The 27,594-nt window shown below is 46.5% G+C and overlaps 1 protein-coding gene across 3 annotated transcripts in view; it reads left to right on the top strand.

Moving 5' to 3' along the window:
- The first annotated feature begins 19,276 nt into the window (after window positions 1–19,276).
- ZHX3 (zinc fingers and homeoboxes 3) overlaps window positions 19,277–27,594 on the top strand; it is a 116,352-nt gene continuing 108,034 nt past the window's right edge. The window contains exon 1 of one of the 3 annotated variants that reach the window (XM_052651126.1): window positions 19,277–19,358. The gene's annotated coding sequence lies outside the window, so the exon portion shown is untranslated. Of the gene's footprint in view, window positions 19,359–19,648; window positions 19,783–20,970; window positions 21,028–27,594 lie in introns of those variants that run through there. The other 2 variants (XM_052651124.1, XM_052651125.1) reach the window with 2 other exon arrangements.

Raw genomic sequence — 27,594 nt, 5'->3', positions numbered from 1 at the left:
TGGGGTCAATACCTCCACCGGCCAGCAGAGGGCAGGCGATGACCAGCTTTCTCGCCGAGCTGGCGCCGCGAGAACAGGAAAGTCCAGGTGCGCGAAGATTTGAAGCATCCATGGACCCGCAAGCCGCGGGCCGGGGGCTTGGGCATCTGGGGTTCGTGACTTGTCCTGGACCAAAGACGTCTCCGACAACCTGTGAGGATGGACGGCCCCTGAAGATGCTCTGAGAAAGGTCAGCAGGTGAAGGAGTTTGCTGTAAAGGCAGAGAAAACCCAGGAAAAGCTGGGAGGAATGGGACTCAATGGCAGTCAGGCTTAGAAAGTACTAGCCAGTGGGGAGCGAGAGGTGGCTGCTGTTGTTCTGTGACTCGAGATGGCAGGACCTGGCTGGAAGGACCTCAGCTGTCCTAGATTTAGCAGAAGTCATTTGGTGTCAGTCTTGAAACCGGGCTGTGTCTGCTGGTGTCTCAGAAGAGCCGGGATGGGAGCAGAGCTATTTCGGGTGGCCAGAGGGCAGAGTCATGCCGCAAACAGGTCTGTGGAAGCATCGTATATAAACACTATAATCAGCAGGGAAACCCTGGAAACTTCAGAAATCCTTCAAGGGAGTCTGGGAGGGAAGAGAGGAGAGAGAACAGGGGTTGTTGCTAGAGATAGCACAGTAATTCTACCTCTGGGAGCCTCAATTTCCTCATCTGCAAGATGGAGATAAAAATCTACCTTGTAGGATTGCATTGGATTAAACAGGATGACCTGAATCAGTGGTTCTCAACCTTGGTTGCACATTGAAATCACTGTGCCCTTGGCAAATACTGATGCCTGGGGTGGGAGAATTAAAAAAACAACTCTCCAGGTGATTGTAATGTGCTGCCAAGGCTGAGAACTACAGAGTTAAATAAAACACTGAACACAGAGCAGGGCACACATTAGGGGTTCAACAGTGTTTAGCACATTTTTAAAAAAAATGGAGCACACATTGTTTTCTTTGTTCTTTGTTAGAGAAATAAGTTGATACAAAGATTGTTGCAGAAATTGGATTTCCGACGGGCTTGTTTCCGGAACCATGAATCATCTGGGATTTGATGCTTCCAGAGGTGGGGGAAGACAGAGGCAGCCTTGGGTAGTATGACTTGTCCTAACACCCAACTGAGCTGAACAAGGCAGGGACCACCCTGTTCTAGCTTGTGGTTTGCATCACCGTCTCTGAGGCATCTTTGGAGCGTGTAAGCAGCGTGAATGCTTGTGTTTGCCCATTTCTGGGGTTAAGGATAGAGGCAGTTTTCTCCTCTCCCTCAGTACCCTCGAGCGGTGGTGGTAGGTGGATGTATGCCACTGTTTGTCTTTTGAGTAACCCGTCAGTGCAGGGGGGCACTTCCTTCTCTATGGATCTTGGTAGCCGTATGTGCTTTGTCACAGACCCAGTGATTATTCACTGCACCTCACTGCTTTCTTGCTGGGTGAACCCACCCTGAAGTGCCATGAGGACCCACTCACCCAGGCCTGCAGCTGTGACCCCTTGCCATGGGCAGCAAGACTGGCTGCAAGCAAGAGTGGGCTCCTCAACCTCTCCTGGTGGTCTGGCCCCGCTGAAGGTGGAGAGGGAAGCAGAGAAACCTGCAGTGACTCCCTCCAGATGCAGGCTTGTGAGTTGGGTGGCAGACGGTGTCTGGCCAGAGTGATCAGGTTTAGCAAATAAAAATACAGGGTGACCAATTAAATTTGAGGGGCTTCCCTAATGGCTCAGATGCAGGGTCTGCCTGCAATGTGGGAGAACTGGGTTCAATCCCTGGGTCGGGAAGATCCTCTGGAGAAGGGAATGGCTACCCACTCCAGTATTCTTGCCTGGAGAATTCCATGGACAGAGGAGTCTGGCGGGGTACAGTCGGGGTCCCAAAGAGTCGGACATGACTGAGCAACTAACACATTATACTCAACAGTTATTCATTGGCGTCTGAAATTCAAATGTAATGGTATCTTCTTGATTTTTACTTGCTAAATCTGACTGGTCAAACAGCCAAGGAGTGCTCACCACATGGAGCTTGCAATGGCCTCCTGCTCAGTGCTGCCACATGCAGCTTCCACCTGTCACTGCCCTGCTCCAGAACTGTATGTGGCTCCCAACTGCTTCCAGAGACAAGCTTGGACTCCTGGGCTACTGTGCTGGGCCTGGCTCTCCTGCCAGGCCAGCTGCCCTGCTTGGGCTCTTTCCCATCTCTGCCCCTGCTCATGTTTTCCCTGCCTGGCATGTCTCCTGTCCATTCCCTGTAGCAGTTGCAAACACTTATTGAGCACCTACTGGATGCAGGCAACATGCTGAGCTTTTTATTTGCATTATCTCAATTTGATTGTCACAAAACCTAGTAGAGACAGTAGTTGTCCTGTTTTACCAGTGAAGAAAGCAATGCTCTCAGATGTGATTCTTTTTTTTTAAACTGAAGTATAGTTGATTTACAACATTGTGTTACAGGTGTACAGCAAAGTGATTGGTTTTATATATATATACAGACTCTTCTTCAGATTCTTTTCCATTATAGGTTATTACAAGATTTTGAATATAGTTCCCTGTGCTATACAGTAAATCTTTGTTGTTTATCTGTTTATATATAGTAGTGTGTATCTGTTAATCCCAACCTCCTAATTTATCCCTTCCCTCCTTTTCCCCTTTGGTAACCATAAGTTTGTTTTCTATGTCTGTGAGTCTGTTTCTGTTTTATAAATAAGTTCATTTGTATTACTTTTTTAGATTCCACATATGAGTGATATATAATATTAATATTTGGCTCTAACTGACTTCACTTAGCATGGTAATCTTGAGGTCCATCCATGTTGCTGTAGTTGGCAATATTTCATTCTTTTCTATGGCTAATATTCCATTGTATCTGTATATATATATATATATATATACACCACATATTTATCCATTCATCTGTTGATGGACACTTAGATTGCTCCCATGTCTTGGCTAAAATAGGCTGCTATGAACACAGGTGCATGTATCATTTCAAACTAGAGTTTTCAGCTTTTTTGGATATATGCCCGGGAATGGGATTGCTGGATAACTCTATCCAACAATATCTATTTCTGGATAGCTCTATCTAGTGGAAACTCTAGTTTTAGTTTTTAAAGGAACCTGTATACGGTTTTTAAGAGTGGCTGTACCAGTTTAAATTCCCACCAGCAGTGTAGGAGGGGTCCCTTTTCTCCACACCCTCTCCAGCATTTATTATTTGTAGACTTTTTGATGATGGTGTGAGGGGATATCTCTTTGCAGTTTTGATTTTCATTTCTCTAATAATTAGCAATGTGAAGCATCTTTTCATGTGCCTATTGGCTCTGTCTATGTCTTCTTTGCAGAAATGTCTATTTAGGTCTTCTGACCATTTTTTAATTTTTTTATTGAGCTGTATGAGCTGTTTGTATATTTTGGAAATTAAGCCCTGCATCATTTGCAAATATTTTCTCCCAGTCTGTAGGTTGTCAGACATGATTCTTAAACTGTGGTACCTGGGCCAGCAGCTGTAATACCACGCACATTCTCAGGCCCTACTCCAGAACTACTGAATCAGAAACTCTGAGGCTGGGGCCCAGCAATCTGTATTTTAATCAGCTCCCTTCAGCCACATCAAAGTGTTTCTGATGCTTGTTCTAGTTTGTGACTTGCTGCTCTAAGAGATGAAGTAACTGCAGGAACCTCTCATTCAGGCAGAGGTTGAGAGGATGGTAGAGGACCCCCAGGCAGGGCGTTTATGATCATTCTGAGCATCGTGCCTGGACTAGGCTCTGGAGATGCTGCAGCGACCCAGCAGTCCTGGTTGGTGGGGGGTAGGGAAGAAGGGAAAGAAGCAGAACTGACAGGCAGTCAGGCAGTTATGATGGATGGCAGCAGGATGGGAGGGTCAAGGAAAGCTTTCCTCAAGCAGACATCTAAGTCTCAAAAATCAGTTGAAATTAGTTAGATATAAAGGGTGGGAGGACTTCTCAGGTGGCTCAGTAGTAAAGAATCCGCCTCCCAGTGCAAGAGAGGAGGGTTCCATCCCTGTGTTGGGAAGATCCCCTGGAGAAGGAAATGGCAACCCACCCCATTAATCTTACCGCGGAAATCCCATGGACAGAGGAGCCTGGCAGGGCTATAGTCCATGGGGTCGCAAAGAGTGGGACAGGACTCAACTCACTAAACAACAACGAAAGGGTGGGAATGCTATTCCAGGTGTACTGACTGGTTTGTAGCAAGGCCATGCAGATGTATCTGGGGATAGTTCAGTCTTGATGGTGGAAGGTGAAACAGTTGAGCACTGGGCAGGGGAGGAATCAGATTGTGTGTTGGAGGAGCGGGGGGGGGGGGGGGGGGGGGGGGGGGGGGGGGGGGGGGCGGGGAGTGGGAGGCAAAGTCTCTGCCTTCAAAGCAAACGAAGGAGCTTTAGGGGCTTCCCTGATGGCTCAGATGGTAAAGCGTCTGCCCGCAATGCAATTCGGAAGACCGGTGTTCGATCCCTGGGTCGGCAAGATAACCTGGAGAAGGAAATGGCAACCCACTCCAGTACTCTTGCCTGGAAAATTCCACGGACGGAGGAGCGTGGTAGGCTAAAGTCCATGGGGTTGCAAACAGTCGGACACGACTGAGCAACTTCACTTAATGCTGCTGCTAAGTCACGTCAGTTGTGTCCGACTCTGTGTGACCCCATAGATGGCAGCCCACCAGGCTCCCCCGTCCCTGGGATTCTCCAGGCAAGAACACTGGAATAGGTTGCCATTTCCTTCTCCAGTGCAGGAAAGTGAAAAGTGAAAGTGAAGTTGCTCAGTCGTGTCCGACTCTTCACGACCCCATGGACTGTAGCCCACCAGGCTCCTCCATCCATAGGATTTCCCAGGCAAGAGTACTGGAGTGGGTTGCCATTGCCTTCGCCAACTTCACTTAATAGCAATTGAGAAAAAGCCCTCTGGCTTCCGTGTGGAGCGGGCACTAGAGAAGATAGTTGGGGAGGGGGCGAGCAGAGACCCAGGAGTGTTAGGCCTTCCCTCGGCCCTAGACCCAGCCTGCTTCTGACCTTCAAGGCAGCTGCAGAGATTCAGACCCCAATCACAGTTTTGGTCAGGTGGCGGTTCCAAGGCCCGAGTTGCAAGGCCCGAGTTGCGGCATCTGAGGCCAAGGGGTGGGGCTGGGAGGGAACTGCCCCCACCATCTCCCACTACTGGCCCGCCCCGATGGCTCCGCCCCCACAGCCGCCCCGCCCCCAGCCCCGCCTCTCCCCAGCTGCTGGCTGGAGGAAGCCAGGCTCTGGGCTGCGACCCTGGGTTGCTCTTCCCTTCCTTGTTGCCTTTCCCTGCCGATGTGGCTAAGGCTGCGGGGCTCCTGGAGCCTCTCCTCCCAGACTTTCAGGGACAGGCTCTGGATGTGGTCAGGGATCCCTAGGCTGGAGGGCAGGAGACTTCCATTGCTGTCCCCTATTCCTGCCAACCAGGCTGTCGGTGGTAGCCGAGCACTGCCCCAGCCTGGCCAGGTTGCCTGGCAGTGTGGGCTCTGGCTGGGCAGTTTCCGGCTCCAGCTGTTCTTCCCAGAAAAACGTCAGTTTGACTGAACCCTTTTGAAACCTGTTTGGGATTTCTAGTCGAGGGAAGAACACTGAAAGATCATTAACCACCGGTGAAGGGGAGCTTTCTGTGTGTTCTGAAACCTCCGCAGGACGTACCAGCTATCCTACGCGCTGAACCTTCAGCAAGGGGACCTCTTATTCTTCCTCTTTTTACTTAGATGTACTTTCTGGCCCCGTTCTCCTCCATCTGGTATCCAGATTCATGTCTCACTATGCTTTGCAGTTCAAGGAGGGTCTCAAAAGAATGGGCTTCGCCGATGGCTCAGCAGTGGTTTGATCCCTTGGGTTGGGAAGATCCCCTGGAGGAGGGCATGGCAACCCACTCCAGTATTCTTGCCTGGAGACTCTCAAGGACAGAGGAGCCTGGTGGGCTACCATTCATAGGGTCGCAAAGAGTTGAACATGACTGAGTGACTGAGCGTGCACACATGCTGGGATGGATGTTCAATATTTTTAAATTTTGTTCAGAAATAGAATAAGAGATGTTAAAAAAATACTGTTTAGGGCTCCCCTGGGGGCTCCATGGTAAAGAATCCGTATCTCAGTGCAGGGGACACAGGTTTGATCCCTGATCCGGGAAGATCCCACATGCAGAACAACTAAGCCCGTGTACCACAACTACTGAACCTGCACTCTAGTGCCCACAAGCCGCAACTACTGATCCCATGTACCTCAAGTACTGAAGCCTGCACCCCAGATCCCGTGCTCCACAACAAGAGAAGCCGCAGCACCGCAACTAGAGAGTAGCTCCTGCTCGCTGAAACTAGACAAAGTCAGTGGGGCAACAAAGACCCAGCTCAGCCAAAAATAAGGAAGTAAAAAATTTGTAAAAATATTGTTGAGAGATCAATTAGTGATAGGCCTTGAATTAGATAGGGATGGAGCATATACAAGAGGGTCAGGGTTGAAGTGGTGAATGAAGCCATGGATAGTGGAGAGAGTGAGTGCTAGGAGGTGGTCCATTTGGCCTTGAATATGGGGTAAAACCATGGGCACTGAGGAGCCATTGATGGGTGTTGGTCAGGAAAGTGACACAATATTGCCAGTCACTGTACCAGTGTAAATGTTATATGCCCCATCAGGTCCTGCTTGATTATATCAACACATCATCATCATTGGGCTTCCTAAAAGAAAAGCAGTATGTATTCCTGAGTTGAAAGCAATCACTTTTGCCTTATGGATAATTTTTTCTACCTGTTTAGCATCTTCAGTGGGGCTTCCCAGGTAGTGCCAGTAAAATCCACCTGCCAATGCAGGAGACACAAGAGACGCAGGTTCAATCCTTGGATTGGGAAGATCCCCTGGAGGAGGGCACAGCAACCCATTCTGGTATTCTTACCTGGAGAACCCCAGGGACAGAGGAGCCTGGCGGGCTACACTCCATACGGTTGCAAAGAGTGATGTGGCTGAACACACATGCACATGTCTCTGCCAAGCTCCCTGCTGGTATGAAATACTGAATTCTGGATTTTAAAAATTTATTTAGGGGCAAGAGAATTAAAATTCAGGGCTTCCCTGGTGGCTTGGATGGTAAAGAATCTGCCTGCAATGCAGGAGACCCAGGTGTGATCTCTGGGTTGGTAAGGTCCCTAGAGAAGGGAATGGCCACCCACTCCAGTATTCTTGGAGAATTCCATGGACAGAGGAGCCTGGCTGGATGACAGTCCATGGGTTCGCAGAGAGTCAGATACGACTGAGTGACAAACACTTTCTAACACGAAAGAACTAAAGAGGAAGGAGAAAGGAGAAATGAGATGACACAGGTAGCAATGGGACAGGGTGGAAGAGAGAAGACTATCATGGATTTTCCTGGGGTCCCCACCTGGTCAGTTTTCCAAGCGGCTTGAGGAACAGCCAGGAGTGAATGAGGGCTGCGGGCCACATATTCTGAGCTTGGTGCTACGTATTACGAGCTGGGGGCCACATAACGTGGGCTGGGGGGCCACATGGCAGAAACAGTCCCATTGAGTCACAGGACGCACAGCCACACTGCTTCGTAAAGCTTGGTGTGAGGAGTATTTTTGTTTTTTACAGCCCAGCTGTCTGTGTAATGACTTCCTTCCCTCAGCCTTGTTCACTGAGGTGTCCCTGGGCGACCAGCTGAGTCACCACATTCCTTGCAGCTTAAAACACTGGCCCAAGCACAGGGCCTGGCTCCTTCATGTAGGTGGGACCTTTGAAGTCTGCTGGAGAGTGCAGAAAGACAGGCTACAGAGCTCCCACCTCTCACCTGTACCTCTCCCGCAAAACATGATTTAAAAAGCAAGTGAAAATAGAAAGTCCATCTGTTAAACACTATGGAATGGCCACAGCCTGAAAAAAAATTATTTATCAGCAACCATGAAGTCATATAGGACTTCCCCTATTGCCTAGCAGGTAAAGAATCTACCTGCAACTCCGAAGACATAGGAGACATGGGGTCAATCACTGTGTCAGGAAGATCCCTTGGAGGAGGAAATGGCAACCCACTCCAGTACTCTTGCCTGGGAAATCCCATGGACAGAGGAGCCTGGTGGGCTGCAGTCCAAAGGTTTGCAAAGAGTCAGACATGACTGAGTGACTAAGCACACAGCAAATGAAGTAAATGTCAAATAGAATGCAGGGAAGTGGGGAGATGAGGGGTGACCAAGAACTAATACCCCTGCCCTCTGTCCTGTTGCAGCATGAAGGGTCCGAAATCCAAGTGAAGAGACTGGGAACTCTCATGCCCAGCTGGAATGGAATGGAAACTTGCTCAGCTCTTCTGTAAAATAAACAATAAGCAGGCAGTTTTCAGTAAAAATAAGGATGCATTGGCAGAAAGTTCAGCAATCTTATCCTTGAAATATGTTTTAAAGAAAGCTTGGTCAGGTATATAAGAGGACAAGGTGGAGATTATTTATGATAGCCTTGTTCACGGCATAGGTGAGCAGGAAGCAAAAATGAGTGAGTAAACTATGGTGGAGGCTGACCTTGGAATTCTACACAGCACTGAGATACTATGTGTTAGGTATACATAGAACAGCATGGATGGAACTTATAGTGTTAAGTGGGGGAAATCAGTAAAAGAGATTTAAGGCATATTACTTTCCCAGTCTTATTGAGATATGACTGATGTACAGTAAACCACATGTATTTAAAGAGTACGATTTGAGTTTTGACGGGTGTAGATACCCATGAAACCATTGCTGCAATCAAGCTAACGAATATATCCATCTCTTGGCAAAGTGTGGAGCAGATCTATACGTCTTAAAATAAATAGATGTTGAATACCTATTAAGATAGGAAAAAAGTTCAGCAGTGTGTGCAATATAATCCCATAGTTAAAACAAAAAATGTGTAGGTACCCTGAAAACTCTGGAGTAATATATACCAAAATAAACTGTATGTTATTGTTTAGTCACTTGGTCGTGTTCAACTTTTTGCAACACCCATGGACTGTAGCCCACTGGATTCCTCTGTCTATGTAATTCTCCAGGCAAGAATACTGGAGTGGGTTGCCATTTCCTTCTCCAGGAGATCTTCCAACCTAGGGATCGAACCCAGGTCTTCTGCACTGTCAGACAGTTCAGTACAGTTCAGTCGCTCAGTCGTGTCTGACTCTTTGCGACCCCATGAATTGCAACACGCCTGGCCTCCTGTCCATCACCAACTCCCAGAGTTCACTCAGACTCACATCCATCGAGTCGGTGATGCCATCCAACCATCTCATCCTCTGTCGTCCCCTTTTCCTCCTGCCCCCCATCCCTCCCAGCATCAGAGTCTTTTCCAATGAGTCAGCTCTTCGCATGACATGGCCAAAGTACTGGACTTTCAGCTTTAGCATCATTCCTTCCAAAGAACACCCAGGGCCGATCTCCTTTAGAATGGACTGGTTGGATCTCCTTGCAGTCCAAGGGACTCTCAAGAGTCTTCTCCAACACCACAGTTCAAAAGCATCAATTCTTCAGCGCTCAGCCTTCTTCACAGTCCAACTCTCACATCCATACATGACCACTGGAAAATCCATTGCCTTGACTAGACAGACCTTGGTTGGCAAAGTAATGTCTCTGCTTTTGAATGTGCTATCTAGGTTGGTCATAACTTCCCTTCCAAGGAGTAAGCGTCTTTTAATTTCATGGCTGCAGTCACCATCTGCAGTGATTTTGGAGCCCCCCAAAATAAAGTCTGACACTGTTTCCACTGTTTCCCCATCTATTTCCCATGAAGTGATGGGAGCAGATGGTATGATCTTTGTTTTCTGAATGTTGAGCTTTAAGCCAACTTTTTCACTTAGGCAGATTCTTTACCATCTGAGCCACCAGGGCAGTCCCTGGTGGTTATTATCGGTTTTATATAAAGGTCACCATTAAGTGTGTGTTCTTTGGTGTCTGGCTTCTCTCACTCCATGTGATTTATTATAGAGTCTTCCATGTTGTTGTGTGAAGCTGTGGTTCATTCACTTTTAGCACAGCATATCACAGCATTCCATTGGGTGAAAATACCAAAATTTATTTATCCCTTCATCTACTAATCGACATTTGGGTTGTTTTCAGTTTAGGGCTACTACAAATAATGCTGCTGGGAGCATTTTGGTACATGTCTGCTGCTCTGCCTTAGCATGTATTACAGTACGGTTTGAAGTCATTTACGTCTATAAGCATGTTATTTCTCTTCTATTTGGCCTACCTGGATTTTGTTCCTGTTTTCCTTTTTTTCTCCTTTTGGGTCAGCCAAGTGTTTTTTGATTATTGCATTTTATCTTCTGTATTAGATTTTTAAAAATGTGTTAAAACATATATAACCCCCAATTTACCATTATAACTATGTTTAAATGTGCAGTTCACTAGTTACATTCACATTTTTGTGCAGCCAATCTCCAGAACCATTTTCATCTTGCAAAACTGATATGCTCCATCCATTACGCAATAGTTTCCCATTCATTCCTTTTCTGCTTCCCTAGCAACCAGCATTCTACTTTCTATCACTGTGTATTTCACCATTTTAGGTATTTCATATAAACAGAGTTATGTAGTATTTGTCTTTTTGTGACTGGCTTATTTTCTTTTTTTAAAAAAAAATTATTTTTGACTGTGCTGGGTCTTTGTGGCTGCACGAACTTTTCTCTGGCTCACTGCATCATTGACTCAATGGACATGAGTTTTGAGCAAACTCCGGGAGACAGTGAAGGACAGGGAAGCCTGGCATCCTGCAGTCCATGGTGTCGCAAAGAGTCAGACATGACTAAGCAACTGAACAACAAATCATGGAAGCCAAATAATAATTAAAATTTTTTATTGTATCATTATACACACTGATGGAAAGCATTATAGACAGAAGAGTTTCTTTCCCACCATAACATTATTTATATCCATTTATTTAGCTAGAAACACTAGCTTGAAGAGGTACTGGTATATTCTATTTGAAATTATTTCTCTAGAGTAAACCATTGTCTTACAGTTGGAGCATGTTGAAGAAATTGTTTTCTCATAAGCTTTTTTTATTCTTTTGAGTCTCAATCACTGAGTTCAAGGGACTTTGAGAGAATCCTGGTGTCCTGAATGTCCTGATGAATACGTTGAAATCAAGCATTGTATTTGTATTCTGATAATATTCTTAGATCCATACAAATGTTGGTTTGTGACATTCATATTTCTCCCACCAGGGCTATGACATCTGAAGAACATTTGTTGTGAAAGTTTCACACCAATTTTCAGGCCACTGTGCTTCCTGTCCCATTTTCTTCCTTTATTGTTCTTTTGCTCTTGTTCACCTGTCTGCTGCCTTCTGCTGCCTGAGAACTTGTTTGGTTGACAGACTACATCTTCTTCTTGCCATGCATTGGTATTTTCCTGCCAGGTATCTAAGTCACCTGATTCAGGAGACTGGTGAATAAAAGGCATATGGTGTGTAGCTGCTAATCTATTAGAGAAACCTGTGCTGCCCACTGGGATGCCAAAGTCTAACAGTTCTGCCTTCTTAATGATTTCCTGAGTTTTCCTTTTAGTGGATGTCATGTCCTTAAAATAGTCAGAGTCCAGTTGTTCTGAAGCTTTTTGCTGTGTTGTCACAGTCCCATTTCCCCCTTCAGTCTTTACACACCTGTGGGTGCATCTTCATCCCAGAACCCTTCCACATCTGTCTGCTAAGGAGCTGATGAATAATCAACTCTAGTTGGCAGAGTTATTTGATCTCCCCTTAATTTCTGTCGGCTGCCAGAGATGCATACTAATCTCTTTAGGAATGAGAATACTGTTGCTGGGTGGGTTTGTACTTTAAATAATCAAAACTGTGATGACGGCCCTGGTGGGGATCAAAACTGGCCCCTTCGTTTCCTTATCTTCCCAGCAGAGGCTCTGGTTAAATTACTCTTTAATTAATATATTAAACCAATTTGATATGTCTTTGGGTTTTTTTATGGTTTCACTGTGATGTGTCTAGATGGAGATTGATTTTTATTTATCCTGATTTGAACTTTGAAAAATTTATTTATTTTAATTGGAGGAGAATTGCTTTACAATATGGTTTAGTTCTGATTTGAATTTATTTGGCTTACCTATGACTAGATATCTTTCATAAGTTCTAGAGAATCCTCAGACACTATCTTCTCAAATATTGCTTCTATCTCATCCTTTCTCTTTTTCCTGTAGAAACAATCTTAAGGTTAGAATGATGTAAAGTTTTTCCGAAGAGATTAAAACATTTTTTTTTTTTACTAACCCCTTGAAGTGCTAACAGTTCAGGATCCCTTTAATCTGTATTGAGTTTCACATTATGTAGACAACTCAGATGACTTGAAGCCGGGCTGCATCTGTGAAAGGAATGGATCACTTCCATTCACATCTTAAACTTCTTCAGGATCCTATACTAAAGTGTAAAGAGTTTCGTTGGCTGGGAACTTGCATATCACACTGAGGAGTCTAAGGAGCAGTGGGCAGTTGTGGATTTGTCAAGTCTGACTGATCAGAGGCAGCATTTTGTTAATATTTTTTAATTGAAGTATAGCTGACTTATAATGTGTTAATTTCTGCTGTAAAGTAAAGTGATTCAGGTGTACATATACATATGTATGTTCCTTTTTAAAAATATTCTCTTCCATTATGCTTTATCATAGGATATCGAGTATCCGTTGATATACAGCAGGACCTTGCTGTTTATCCAGTCTATGTTTAAACGCTTTCCTCTGCTAACCCAGCCTCCCACTCCGCCCCTCTCCTAGGCCCTCCCCTTTGGTGACTGCCAGTCTGCTCTCTGTGTCTGGTTTCCTATTTCTATCTTATTCGTGTCGTCTTTTAGATTCTGTAGATAAGTGATATCACGCATAGTACTTGTCCTTCTGACCTAACATCCCTTGGTATGATCCTCTCTGGTTGCATCCATGTTGCCGCAAACGGCATTGCCATTCTTCCTTATGGCCGAGTAGTGTTCCATTGTACATAGGCACCACGTCTTCTTTATCCACTCCTCTCCTGATGGATATTCAGGTTGTTTCCATGTCAGACTATTGTGAATAGTGCTGCTATGAACACAGGGGTGCATGCATCTTTTCGAATAATAGTTTTGTCTGGAGGTGTGCCCAGGAATGGGATTGCTTGATCATACGGTAATTCTGTTTTTAGTTTTCTGAGGACTTCCATACTGTTCTCCACAGTAGCTGTACCAACTTACATTAAAAGTCAGCTTGTTGAATCCTAGTGCTGTGGTCCATTGTGGGAAAAGGAGGAAGGCAGGCTGGGCTAGACTAGAGCTAGGGAAACACAACCAGCCACAGAGATGGGAGATTATGGCCGAGGTAGACTAATGCACAGGGTCTACCAGGTGAGGAGGGGAGGTGAGAAGCCAGGACTGTAGAGAAGCTGCAGATGTGACTAGGGTGGCTCTGTAATGCGAGGCCTCTGTTCACCGGGGCCAGAAGCAAGTTCTCTTCCCTGATTCTGGGCAGCTTGGCTGGCCAGTGTCTCCTCCAGGCCAACCAGCAGCCACCTGTATAGCCTGGGCTGGGTCTGGGCGCTCTGGACAGCTTCATTATTGTTCTGTCTACATCCATTGTGAGCCCTCCATTCTGAACTGCACCCAGCAGGTTGTCCCTGTACCTTTATTGAAGGATTCCTAGAATACAGCTCAAATTATTACCACCACCTTAAAGGCCCTGCATGATCTGGCTGGCCCCTGTCCACCCCTCTAGCCTGACCTCCTCCCTCTATCCGCCTCATTGTCCATGTGCCTTCCTCCCCTTTGTTTAAACCACCATGTACCCTAGATGGCTTCAGGGTCTATGCATGAGCAGTTCCCTCTACAGGGAGCATTCCTTTCCCACATTTTCCTACTGTGATGGGCTAAATGTGTATGTACCTGCAAAATTCATACGTCGAAGCCCTGACTCCCAGTGTGGCGATACTGGGAGTAAGGAAATAATTAAAGTTGAATGAGATCATGAGAGTGGGATCCTGATCCAGGACGGTTAGTGTCCTTATAACAAGATATACCAGAAAGTTCACTCGCCTTCTTTCTCCATGCTCATATATGAGGACACAGCAAGAAAGGAGCCACGTGCTGGTCAGGAAGAGAGTCCTCACCAGAAACTGCATGTGCTGCAAACTTGATCTTGGAATTCCAGCCTCAAGAATTTGAAGAACATTACTTTCTGCTGTTTTAAGTCATCCAGTCAAAGGTATTTTGTCAAGCACACCAATACATCAGGATAATTAGATCTCATATTTCCCTAAACATTTTTTTTTGTTTTGTTTTTTGCCATACTGGGTCTTAGTTGCTAGGCGCAGGCTTTAGGGCTTAGTTTGCCCTGGGCATGTGGGACCTTAGTTCTCCAAAGAAAGATCGAACCCACATCTACTGCATTGGCAGGGGGATTCTTAACCCCTGGATCACCAGAGAACTCTCCCTCTAAGCATCTTTGATCCAAAGTCTCCTGTTTCTGAGATCTTGTGGTACTAGGCACCATGTAAGATTTCTATTTTTGATTATTTGATCAGCGTCTGCCTGACATACTAGACTGTAAATTCCATGAAGGTTTCTGGTTTTATTCAAAGCTACACACCCAGAACCCAGTACACAGCCAGGTACGTATCAGGTACACAATACATATTTACTGGGAAGGACAGTGGTGGGGGGAACAGACAATGCCTCGGGTTGGGAGGGTTTTATGGACATTCAGGTTCATCTCTGGCCCAGAAGCACCCCTTTAGCCCTCTCTACTGACAAAGCCTAGCACTGTGCCACTGACGAGGAGACATGGTAGCAGAACTCAGCTCCAGTATCGCAAAGCATGGCAAGGAAGGACAGATTGCCGGAAAGGGTAGATTTAGAGCAGAAAGACAACAAACCGGCACAGCTGGATTCAGAACTTTCCGTAAAACGATGGATGGGACTTTCTTTTTAACCTTTGCGTTCTCATCACGCATCAGACACCATGTTAATAGCAACATGTGGATTATCTCATCCATTTCTCACAAAAACATGAGGGGGTTAAGTCAGTTACTCGAGCTCATACAGCAAGTAAGTGGGGAAGACAGGATTCAAACTCAGGAGTTCTGGGTAAATCCTACTTACTTACACACTACACTAACTGCCTCTGGGGGATGGGAATGCCTCTGGGATGTTTAAATCCCAGACTTTTTAAAGGCAAGATAAGGATTAACTGTGAAATGAGCTATGGGGCTTCCCTGGTGGTCCAGTGGTTAAGAATCCTGCTTGCAATGCAGGGGACACGGGTTTGATTCCTGGTCCAGGAAGATCCCACCTGCCACGGGGCAAATAAGCCTGTGCATCACAGTGACTGAGCCTGCGCTCCAGAGCCCGTGCTCCACAATAAGAGGAGGCACTGCAACGAGAAGCCCGCGCACCGTGCCTGGAGAGCAGCCCCTGCTCACACGGCTAAAGAAACCCCACACGCAGCAATGAAGACCCAGGACAACTAAAGATAAATACATAGGATTTTTTCCAAAAAAAGAACCATGCATTGTTGATTAAGCTAAAGGAGTCTCTCACTACCCTGGTTCTATAGAATTCTCTTCCTTCTAATCCTCAGTTCATGGCTAGTTACTGCCTTCTCTGTGCTCTGAGGCACTGTGATAACCTCATTCTTGACAAGGAGCTGGCATAGAAATCACGGAGAATGTTTTACCTTCTCTTCCTGCAATTGTTTACAGCTCAGACTCCCGCTTGTGATTCTATGGCACTGGCTACTGCTCAGAGCTGTGCAGTGAATGAAGCATTCGAATAGCCAGCGTTAGAATGCTTTTGGTTTCAGCTAATTAAAAAAACATCCAGCTCAAGTTAGAATCAGTAATAGAGGGAATGCATTGATTTCTGTGACCTGATTGGTAAATGGGATTCAGGTGAGCTTTGGTTGGCATTTCAACACTCTTTTTTTCTTCAGTTCTTTCCACGTTTCCTGATTTCATGGGTTGGCTTCATCTTTAGCCTGGCTCTTCTCATTGTACCAGAATAGCTGAAATGGTTCCTTACTGACATCCAGGGAGGGAGTGAAGGCTTTTACCCAATTGTTGTGAAGAGGTAAATATTGAGTACTGATAGATGTAATCCTGGGTAAAAGGTCTGTCTTTGCAGCAATCAGTACAAGGTATACTGTGCGATGGACTGTAGTCCATCAGGCTCCTCTGTCCATGGGGATTTTCCAGGCAAGATTACTAGAGTGGGTTGCCATTTCCTTCTCCAGGGAATCTTCTCAACCCAGGGATCGAACGCATCTCTCTTGAATACTCCTATATTGGCAGGCGGGTTCTTTACCACTACCGCCACCTGGGAAGACCAACAGTCAATTGAATTGAAGCTCTATATTTGCATGTGGGGGATGGGGGTCCAGCCCACCCAAATTGCCTCAGGGCTGTACCATGGGAAGTGGGGTATACTGGATGTTAGGAAGATGCATCTGTCACGATAGGCTAGGTTTTGCTTTGGTAATAAACAAGCCCTGGCCCTGCTTTTCAAACAGCAAAGGTTTGTTTCTTGCTTATATTGTATGTCTGCTTGGGTCATTACGCTGTGTTTTCTCATTCCAGGACCCGAACTGATTGAGCTGTCACCTCCTCAACCGTGGTCTATGGCTGTGGCTGAGAAAGAGAGAGCATGAAAAACTGCTTTCTAGCTCTTAAAGTTTGAGCTGAGAATGATGTGCTTCTACTTGCAATGTATGGACCAAAACAAGTCCCATGGCCACTCCTGACTCCAAGCTGTGAGGAAGTATAATCCTATCATGTGTCTGGGAAACAAACCAGAATTATCTGGTGACATAACATTAATGTCAAGTAACACAAAGGGCTTACGGGAGACCACCCCAGCTTTTCCTTACTTTTTATTGGGAAAAAAAACTTTGATTGCTACATTTTTTAAAAAAGAGACCTTCATACTGTGCAGAAATCAGGTGTTTTCCTGATTTCTGATCAAATGTCTCTCAGTTATTTTGCCATTAAGCAGAGTCAATGGATCTGTGAAGGACTTCTCTTAAGATACCTCAACTCAAAATAATGCCCTTTTTGTGGTCTTGATCAACACAAGTGGATTCCTAGTGAAACTCATGACTTGTAAGTCGACCCCGATTGTTCTGGGGGAGGGGGACACCTAACTCAAATTAGGCCAATTAGGGCCTCTCTTCTGCGATTTTGGAATTGGAATGATCAGGGATTTTTCATGTCTCTCCGGATCATTGGAAGTGGTTGGGAGACAGATTTCCCATTGGAAGCAGAGGAAACAAGTTTTCGAGGAGAGTCTTACTGGCAACTCTTGCTATACTTCCATTTCATCCAAAAGCCTAGCTGGGTTCTTGCTGCTGGCCTAAGAATCCATTCCCACCTCCCCCTGTCCCCACTTCCAAAAGCTTTAAGATCAGTTCCCCTCTTGTTTTTCTTAAACTGGGTTCATGGGTTACTGGTAACTTGTAGCCAGAAAACTCCTAATCGATACATGTTCTTTGCCTCTGGAACCGGACACAAAATAGTCACAGGTATAGCCCATTCCAGTAAAATAGAGGTCAGGTTGTAGTTCTATTGCATCAGCTGTATTTCTGGCAACTTTTCTGCTTGAGATAGTTCATCCGAATGTGAGTGCAGGTGACATTATCATATGGATCACCTGGAATTCACTTAAAACTTTGTTTTTTTTTAAGGAAAATGATGTGTCTCCTTGGGTAAACATTATTTGCCACATACCTCCCAACACAGATATTAAGTGCACACTATTTCCTCTGCCTAAGGTCCTGTCCTCTTCAGCTCTGTAGACCCAGCCTCAATGTCACCTCCTCTGGGAAGCCTTTCCATGTTCTCCTATGTAGAACAAATGATGTTCTTCTCTTTGCTTTCCAAAGCAGTTGACACATACATCTAGTGTTACATATTTTCCTCCAGAAGTATGGTTGGGAGAGTGCCTTGTTTATCTGCATCCCACAGTGTTGGGTTGGAATAGACGCTCAGAAAAGTTTGTTGACTAAATGGGAGTTTTAAATGAGAGAACCATACCCCACGTACAGTCATCCCTCAGTATCTGCGGGGGGTTGGTTCCAGCATCTGTTGCGGATACCAATATCCATGGATTCTCAAGCCCCATAGTTGGCCCTCCATACCTCTGGTTCTGCATCCTGGGATTCAACCAGCCATGGATCCTGTAATAAGGTGGTTTGTCAGCTTTGTTTACTGAACACCAGGCACTGTGCAGAAAGCTGCCCGTTTGCTGTCATTTAACCCTTTCAGTCATTTCTACTGGCTTGATTATTGATATTTTCATTGCTCTTTTATGGATGAGAGATTAAATAGCAAAGTCACTCAAGCAATTATTAATCTGCCATATATGGCAGATGTGAGATTCCAACTCTGGTATGTCATACTGGAGCGTACTCGCTGTTTATTGACCCCTAGATTCTAAAGGTGGGGACCATTTTCTGAGCATATTTGCTACAGACTTGGGACTCCATAACAAAAAAGGTGGCTGGAACGTGTGACAAAAACTCAGAAAAGGGGTCACCTTTACACCAGGTGTCACAGGTTACACAACAGAAGCAGTGAAAAAAGAGACTTACTGTACCTGAGGGGGCTAACTTGTGCTTGAAAGTTCTCAAGTAATTGAAGATTTAACAGAAAGCAGTCATCAGAAGTCGTCCTTCTTGTTAAGAAACAGAGGAGAGAAAAACTGCGGTAAAGTTTTGGTGGGATAAAAGGAAAACTAACTCCCAGGCGATGCTTGTTGAGAAATACTGTACTGACAAGAGAGCGGCGGGGCAAGGGTCAGGGTTCCCAATCCAGCTAGCATCCTTTTGAAAGTGCAGCCTGGCGTGGCCTTTCTTTGGTGGTTCTCTAGAAAGCCCAAGACACGGAGTACAAAAGCCGGGAACCTCCGGGGATGGAGCATCCGCCCCCAGTCCCCCCCTCCTTCCCTGCCGGGTTCAGCCTCCGCGCGAGAAAAGCGGGAGCGACGCCCGCGCATGCGCCCGCGGTAAGGTCCTCTCTGCGACGTCAGGGGGCTTGCGCCCGCACGAAAGCCCCGCCCCCCAGGCGCCAGAAGCGACCTGGGCGGGGGGCCTCGGGCCACGCCCCCAGCCGAACCGAGAGGTGCCGAGCGGAGCCGAGCGCCTCCGAGTGCGGCCGGGCCGAGCCGAGCGGCCCGGAGTCGGTTGGTGCAGCTGCGTCCCCGCCGCCCAGCCGTCCGCGGCTCCGGCGTCGCCGCCGCCTCCGCCTCCGCGCGGTCTGCGCCGGCCGGCCGGCCGGCCGCCCGCCAGCCGGGAGGGAGGCCTGGAGCGCGCGGAGAGCGGCCCGGCCACGGGCGCCGCCGCCGCCGCCGCTGCCAGGTGAGCGCCCGCCTCGGCCCGCCGACCCCGTGTGCCCCCGCGGCTGTCAGCCCCCGTGTCTGTGTGTGTGTGTGTCTCCCCGCCTGTCAGCGCCCCGTGTCTGCGCGCGCTCCTCCCGCCACGCCTAGCCCCCGGCCCGGCCCGCAGCGTCGCCACCCCCGCCCGCTGCCCCGGGTCTTTCTGTCAGCCGCCAGCACCCCCTGGCCAGGAGGCTCCGCCCCTTCCCCCCGAGGCCCCGCCCCGCCCCATCTGTCATCACCCGCCCCACCCCCCCCACCTCGCTCCCGGCTCGGTCGACCTGCAGGCGTGAGGGTGCCGCTGCTCCCTGGGGGTCCGAGCAGCCCCCCGTGGCCACACGGCTGCAGCTGAAGGATCGCGGCAGGGCGGTGGGGGTGTCCGCAGATACCCGCCGGACCATGCGAGGGTGCGTGTCGGTGTGAGCGCCGGGTGTGAGCGCTGTGGAGGGGAGCGCCTGGAGCCGGGAAGGGAGCGCGGCGGGGTGGGTGGTGGGCAGCCTGACCGACGTGGGGCGGGAGATGCCAGGCGACCGAGAGCCACTTGCCCCAGCGCCCGCGGGCCTGCTGCGTCCTGCGGGGACGGGGCAACCCCGGGCCTCTGGTCCGCTCTGCCGGGGAGGCAGCTGGACCGGGACTCGAGCCACTTGGGGTTACAGTAGACTCCTCCCTCCTGGGACCTCCCACCCCCGACCTGCCCATGCAAAGGCAGCGGAGCTGGGCTCGGGCACCCGGATGCCGCGAGGGGCACGTGAGCGGAGTTTGGGGGCTTGTGAAACCCTGCGGGTTTGGGATTTCCATTCAGAGACGCCTGTCGGAAGTGATTGAGGGGTTGGTGGGATGTGGAGCTTAGGTGGAAAGTGTTTTGAGAGCTTGAGTCATTTTGAGTTGCGTGGTTTGCATTTCTGAGCAGTGATTGCCCTGGGCTAGTGCCCTGTGAGAAACTGTTCTGTGATGTAGGGGTGGGTTGGGGCGGGAGCCGGGGGGGTGGGGGGTGGGGGGGGGGAGCGGGCTCGTGTAGACTAGGAGGGAGGGCACACTTCTTTCTGTTTTTATCTGTGTCATGTGGACGTATAGTATATTTATTCATGAGACCTTCGTACAGCCTTAGTTTTAAAAAGGGTTACACTAGTTTCCATTTACCGATTCTCTTGTATGCTTTTATTTTGATGTGCTTTATTTGCAGTAACTTCGTATTGCGATATTTCAAAACTAAGAGAAAACGCGTCCTAAAACAATTGGTATTTTGCCGGATAATTCTCAACCACGGGGAAAGAGCCAAGAGCGCACTTCATTAGCTGGAACAACTTATTCGGGCTTAATTTGTTTCTAAGAGACACACAGTGGAAAAATCCAGAAGCGGCATAGTAGTAGAAGAGTGTTAGGAAATTAATGAAAAGAACCCTTCTATTGCTGCCTTGCAAAGATGGTATCAAAGTTGCTGTAGAGCACAGTGCTTCTATGTAATGATAAACATATTAACCAAGTTGGTTTTGTGACCTTGATATGTGGCGTGGTGCTTGATTTGTGTAGTGCTTTGTAACAGGGAAACATTGCATGGGAAGCAGGGTAATTTGGGGGAGAAAATGGTCCTTTTTTTTTTTTTTTTGGTCATATTTAAGAAGATTTCAGACCAGGGCATTCTGCTGGTGGAGGTGAGTTTTTAAATTTTCTACAATGACATAAAAAATTACAAAAATAACTCATGTTTAAGGCAGAAAACTAGAAGAAAAAAAAAAAAACTAAAAAGCTTAAGAAAAAAGTCATCATCCCACAAGCCATAGTAAACCACCTTTTCCTATTTATCTCTTTGGACTTTTGTTCCCATATGTAAGTATGTTTTTTCTTACAGAAATGCTACTGTACTGTAAAATTGTGTTATGATCTGCTTGTTTACACTTACAAATAGATTGTGAGCAGTATGTCTTGTCTTTGTAAGAACTTGTTCCTTTTCTGATCCTTTTAAAAAAGAGATTAGAATCTTTGCTTAGAGTGCTCCAGCAGCTTCCCATCTTAAAGTAAAATCTGAAGTTCCTGCCTTGGCCTTTGAGGCTGCCTCCCTGTCCTCATTTCAGCCTTGCCGGACAGATCTCTTTGCTATTGCCTAAAAACTTCAAGCAGACACCAGCCTCAGTGCCTTTGCCTTTGCTGTTGTGTCAGCTTGGAACCCTGTTCCCTGGATACCCTGGTTCTTGCCTCAGGTCTCTGCTGCAATATAACCTTTTAGTGCGTTTCCCTGACCACTCTGTGGAAGACCCACCTCATCTCCCTGTCCTCCTTAATCAACCTTACTTTTTTTTCATGATACTTAACACTACTTGGTAAATACCAATTTATTTGTTAGTTTACTGTCTCTTGTGAAGTCCCTCAGTCGTGTCCGACTCTTTGCGACCCTGTGGACTGTAGCCCACCAGGCTCCTCTGTCCATGGGATTCTCCAGGCAAGAACACTGGAGTGGGTTGCCATTTCCTTCTCCAGGGGAATCTTCCCGACTGTCTCTTTCCCCCCATTAGTCCGTAAGTATGAGGTTTTATTCATTGATATATCTTCAGAGCCCAGAACCTGACACATCAGTTCAGTTCAGTCGCTCAGTTGTGTCCAACTCTTTGCGACCCCATGAATCGCAACACTCCAGGCCTCCCTGTCCATCACCAACTCCCGGAGTTCACTCAGCCCATCGAGTCAGTGATGCCATCCAGCCATCTCATCCTTGGTCGTCCCCTTCTCCTCCTGCCCCCAATCCCTCCCAGCATCAGAGTCTTTTCCAATGAGTCAACTCTTCGCATGACGTGGCCAAAGTACTGGAGTTTCAGCTTTAGCATCATTCCTTCCAAAGAAATCCCAGGGTTGATCTCCTTCAGAATGGACTAGTTGGATCTCCTTGCAGTCCAAGGGACTCTCAAGAGTCTTCTCCAACACCACAGTTCAAAAGCATTAATTCTTCGGCTCTCTGCCTTCTTCACAGTCCAACTCTCACATCCATACATGACTACAGGAAAAACCATAGCCTTGACTAGATGGACCTTAGTCGGCAAAGTAATGTCTCTGCTTTTGAATATACTATCTAGGTTGGTCATAACTTTTCTTCTGAGGAGTAAGCGTCTTTAATTTCATGGCTGTAGTCACCATCTACAGTGATTTTGGAGCCCCCCAAAATAAAGTCTGACACTGTTTCCACTGTTTCCCCATCTATTTCCCATGAGTGATGGGACCAGATGCCATGATCTTCGTTTTCTGAATGTTGAGCTTTAAGCCAACTTTTTCACTCTCCTCTTTCACTTTCATCAAGAGGCTTTTGAGTTCCTCTTCACTTTCTGCCATAAGGGTGGTGTCATCTGCATATCTGAGGTTATTGATATTTCTCCCAGCAATCTTGATTCCAGCTTGTGTTTCTTCCAGTCCAGCATTTCTCATGATGTACTCTGCGTATAAGTTAAATAAGCAGGGTAACAATATACAGCCTTGATGTACTCCTTTTGCTATTTGGAACCAGTCTGTTGTTCCATGTCCAGTTCTAACTGTTGCTTCCTGACCTGCATACAGATTCCTCAAGAGGCAGGTTAGGTGGTCTGGTATTCCCATCTCTCTCAGAATTTTCCACAGTTTATTGTGATCCACACAGGGTGCTTAATCAGTATTTGCTGAATGAACGAATGAATGGATGCTCATTATCCATCCATTCATGAGACCTTCCTGAAGCCTCCTAGGCTCTTAGATAGCCATATCATGAAGTGGGATAACAGTCCTTTGAAAGTTAGGATAGGCCTCTCCTTTACATATCTGAGGTGAAGAATTTCATGGTGTGAGGCTTATGGTCTTAAAAAAAAAATCACAGTCTTGATTTAACTTGCACAATTGAGGGAAGGAAGAGTTTTGGCCACTGTTTTCTTCTTATGCACTGGAAATCTTTGAAACATTTCAAGTATTCCAGTGGTGTTCACAGCTATGATTTTGGTTTGGTGGTTCTTAGTGATAGTTTTAGCCTCAAGAGCATAATGAGTTTTTTGTATCAACAGATACCCAGAGATTATAGCTTTATTGCATTTTCATCTGAGGAGTAGCTGTTATATTTACTTATTTTCCTGGCAGTTCTATCCTTTTCACCTCCCTGCTTATCAGTTTTTGGATGGTCTAGCAGGTAACTTAAGGTTTTTGTTTTTTAAAAAAAAAAATTTAAAAATAAATCCTTGATCTCTTGACCGTTTTACATTTCTCATTTGACTCTTGAACTGTTTGAAAGTAACAATTTCATCTTTCAGGACAAAATGACATCTGTAGTAAAACATACAATTGCATTTGGATTATAAGGAAGGGGAAATTTGTATCTTGAGGCAGAATTTTTACAGAATAGAGTGTGAGTGTAAGGTTTTTAAAGCTTTGAATTTCAAGTAGGCAATCTTTAATTTTAATGAGTTTTTGAAAAGAATTCTTGCTTTTGCTCTAAAGGAAAAGAATTCCTTTGAACACAATCCAAACCGTCAGAAAGTTTTTTTTTCTGATGCTGCAGATATATTTGGGGGAAGAAATCGTAAATGAAAAATTTTGTTCTTTTAAAGGAAGGCCTAAAGGGAATGTGTTAAGAACTTATTTGTATTTGTTCCACAGGTGTTTATTAAGCACGTCGTTGGGGCAGCCATACAAGCACATTGTATGGGCTGCATTGGTACGTTTAGTTTTAGATTACCTGCCTGATTTGTTATTATTTATTCCCTTCTTTCACTTGGCTACCTCCCTTCTCTCATCAGATTCTCTTCCTAAGTGATCTCATCCGTTCCCAGGACTTTATTACCCTCTGGATGCAGATGACTGCCTCAGTTATACCTCCCACCCAGACCTTTCTTTGGTTCTAGATTTACAGTTTTAGCTCCTGTCTCCCTTCTGTCTCTCTCCTTGCAGACTCACAATGATCTCAAACTTCACATGCCCACAATTGATCACTCAGTCTCTCCCTCTCAAGCTTCCAGATTTGTATTCCTCATTCTCGATCCCTCTGCCCTCTCTTCTCCTGCCTTCTCCTGCCCCCAGCCTCCCTTTAGTCAGCACTGTCCATCCATTCATTGTTTAGCTGGAGATCCGAAAGTCGACCTGGATTTTCCCCCATTTCTCAGCCGACATCTAGTACATCAGTGTGGGCTGTGGGCCTGCCCGCCCTCCTTGCCGTCCTCCTCATCCACTGCCGTCCTCTCGCAGCTGGGTGACTGCCCCTGCCTGCCGCCTGGTCTCCCAGCTTCCATTCCTGCCTTCTCTAACCCTTCTCCCCCTGCAGCCAGCGAGCCTATCAGACCTTGTCCCCTCAAGCGTCCTATGCCCATTTCGAGGCCTCTCACCACCCTGAGATCCACGTCCATACTTGGGTGCCAGCCTCTGCCTCTTCTCCACCCTCCAGTCCTCGCTTTCCGTGCTCCTTTAAGGTGGAAGTACTGTCGGTTCTGCTCAGAGCCAAGTTCTTCTCTTCCGTATAGCGCTTCCCTCTGCCCGGCACTGGTCCCCAGACTCTTCTAGGAGAAGGGCCTTCTCCGACATCTGGGCTCAGCGAGAATGTCCCCACTCAGAGGGGTCCCTTCCCTGATCACCCCTTTACAGCAGGTTCCTCCTCATTGTCCCCCTTTCAGTACACATGCATTTCCTGCTTAGCATGTCACCAGAATTCCAGGTATTTCACCCAGATGTTTGTTTCCTTCTTTATGGTCCATTCCCCCAATAGACTGCAAGACCAAGAGGCCAGGGACAGCCTTGGCTTATTTATGGTCCAGTCTTGGCCCCGTCTCTGTGTAGATTCCACTAGCTACAGGTCCCGGATACCTTTTGAACGATAAAATGATTGTAACAGCCAACCTTTTTTGAAATTACTTGTCAGGTCCATGGTTAAGTGTGTTCACACATTATCTCTCAACCTCTGGGAGAAGCTACTAAGGTGGTGATGGTTATGACTTACCATTTTTTGTTGTTGTTTTGAGACAATTGATCTTAGAGAAGTAACTTTTGAAGTTACAAAGCTAAGAAAGTGGTGGAGCTAGAATTTGGATCTGTATGGTCTGACTGTAGAATCTTTCCTCTTATTCTTTGCTGCTCTCTGATAAGATTGTAGGAATGAATAAATAAACATTGAACATTCTGTGAGATTAATATTGGGTGGTTTTTCATGTTTGTGTTTCTGAGCATACATTGGAGCATAAAAAACAATGCTTGTGTTAGGGTTGTGCATTTCCTGGAAACTTTGTGTTAACAAGCCCTATGCTGAAACATATAGTTTGTGTTCAGCCTTTTTTTTTTTAATACAGATTTTGAATATATTTATTTATTTATTTGACCATGCTGGGTCTTAGTTGCATCATGCAGGATCTAATTCCCTGACCAGGGAGCAGACCCAAGACCCCTGCGCTGGGAGTGCAGAGTCTTAGCCACTGGACCACCAGGGAAGTCCCAGGCTCCATGTTTTAATTTTGCCTCTGCCACTTACTAGCTAGAAGCCCTTGGGCAAATTCCTTAACAGCCTAAGTCTGTTTTTCTGTTTTTCAGCTGTAAATGGAGTGAAATAATATCTTATCTCACAGGGTCATTATAAGTAGCATAATTATACACAAAAAGCAATTAATGTTAGCTATTAATATTATATGGAGAAAAAAGTTAGGAAAAGACTTTTAGCCCCATTAACAAACTAGAGTTGGGTTAAGAGTGGGAGACAGACCATAATTAACAGTATTGTTTCACTGACTCTGGTTTTGAGTTTATAAAAATTATCAGGGAATTAACTCTTTGGCTTAGAATTTATAGTCATTCTGTATGCAGCTTTTGTTCGTATTTAGTTAAATGCTTGTAGGTAAGAGAGTTTTGTTTTCTTTTTTTTCTTTTTAGATGCCTCCTGATCTTAAGATTCTCAGGGTAAAGGGATCCTTTGAGAGGGTGGATTTTTCTCCCCCATTCACGACTGTTACAGCTTACTTCAGTAATGATTATCACCAGGGAGCTTGCTTTAAATAACCAAGCAAACAGTAGGCCCAGCACAGGCACGGATGGGCTTGGCAGCCCTTAACGATGGAATATCTGGGCATAGCTGTGTTTTCTGGTGGGACAGCTTAGGAGCAAGTGCTAGTCTGATGACTTCCATCATTTCTGTGAAATAGAGTTTCGCTAGGAGTAAGTGGGAAGAAGTCAGAGGAAAAGCAAGGAGACTTGACATACAGTCAAGGTCAGGAAGAGGAAGAGTGAACTTGGGCCGATGCCTGTGGCCTCTCGGCAGTGTGCACGGCTCTGCTGAGGTAGGAGGCTGTGGGTTAGGCACCAGTAGCCTACAGCTGGCTGGTGTCAGGAGCAAATAAGACATCTAGCTGGACTGAGCCAGGGCTAAGGCTGGCTGCAGTGAGCTGCAGCAGGACAGTGTAGTGGAGGAACTATTCCTCCGAGCCGGGAGTGATCAACATATGCAGGAAAGGGGGTCCCAGCTGGACATGGAGGAGAAAAGGGCCAGAGGTATGGATGAAACCAAGCACTGGGTGTATTGGAGCCCTGGAGTGGAGAGGGACATTTGAGTGGAAGATTTCAGAGTAGGAGCAATTAATTACCGGACAGAACAGGCGCCTGGGTTTTGCCACAGATGTACATAGCCCAGTGAAGTGAACTCAGTGAAGGAGGCCAAGTAACTGAGGCTTGAGAGTTGTTTGGGTCATCTCTGTGGTAATCCAAGCCATCAAAAGGATGGCAGGACGTTTGGGGCACAGAGAAGGAAGGCATGCCACGTCTTGGGTGAATGGCATACCAGCAAGGAGAAGAGGGTTGATGGCCACCCTGGAGGAGCCTCAGAAGACTGAGGCATTTTGCCTGAGAGCAGTGGCAGAGCAGTGACCTGAAAGCTTTGTTGGTTACGGGTCTCTGGAAGCAGTCAGCCTTGGCTCAGGGTCATTGTGCTTCTGAAGGCATCCTGATTCCAAGTGAGCAGCATGGGTGACATGTAGTATTGTATTTCTATATCTGGTCGTGGAAATCATCTGAGGGTCTGCGTTAAAAATTCAGCTTCCGGGGCTCCACTCCAGGCCCACTGAATTGGAATTTCTAGGAGAGGGGACTGAGAATGTATATTTGAACACTCCACTCTCCACACACATACCTGGTAATTTTTTTTTTTTTAATTTAATTGGATAGTTGCTTGACAGTGTTGTGTTGGTTTCTGCCATACATTGGCATGAATCAGCCATAAGTATACATATGTCCCCTTCTTGACCCTG

The sequence above is a fragment of the Budorcas taxicolor genome, chromosome 13 (assembly GCF_023091745.1).
Source record: "Budorcas taxicolor isolate Tak-1 chromosome 13, Takin1.1, whole genome shotgun sequence".
Taxonomy (NCBI): Eukaryota; Metazoa; Chordata; class Mammalia; order Artiodactyla; family Bovidae; genus Budorcas; species Budorcas taxicolor.
The sequence above is the reverse complement of the archived record's forward strand: the minus strand, read 5'-3'. Positions and strand labels throughout refer to the sequence as shown.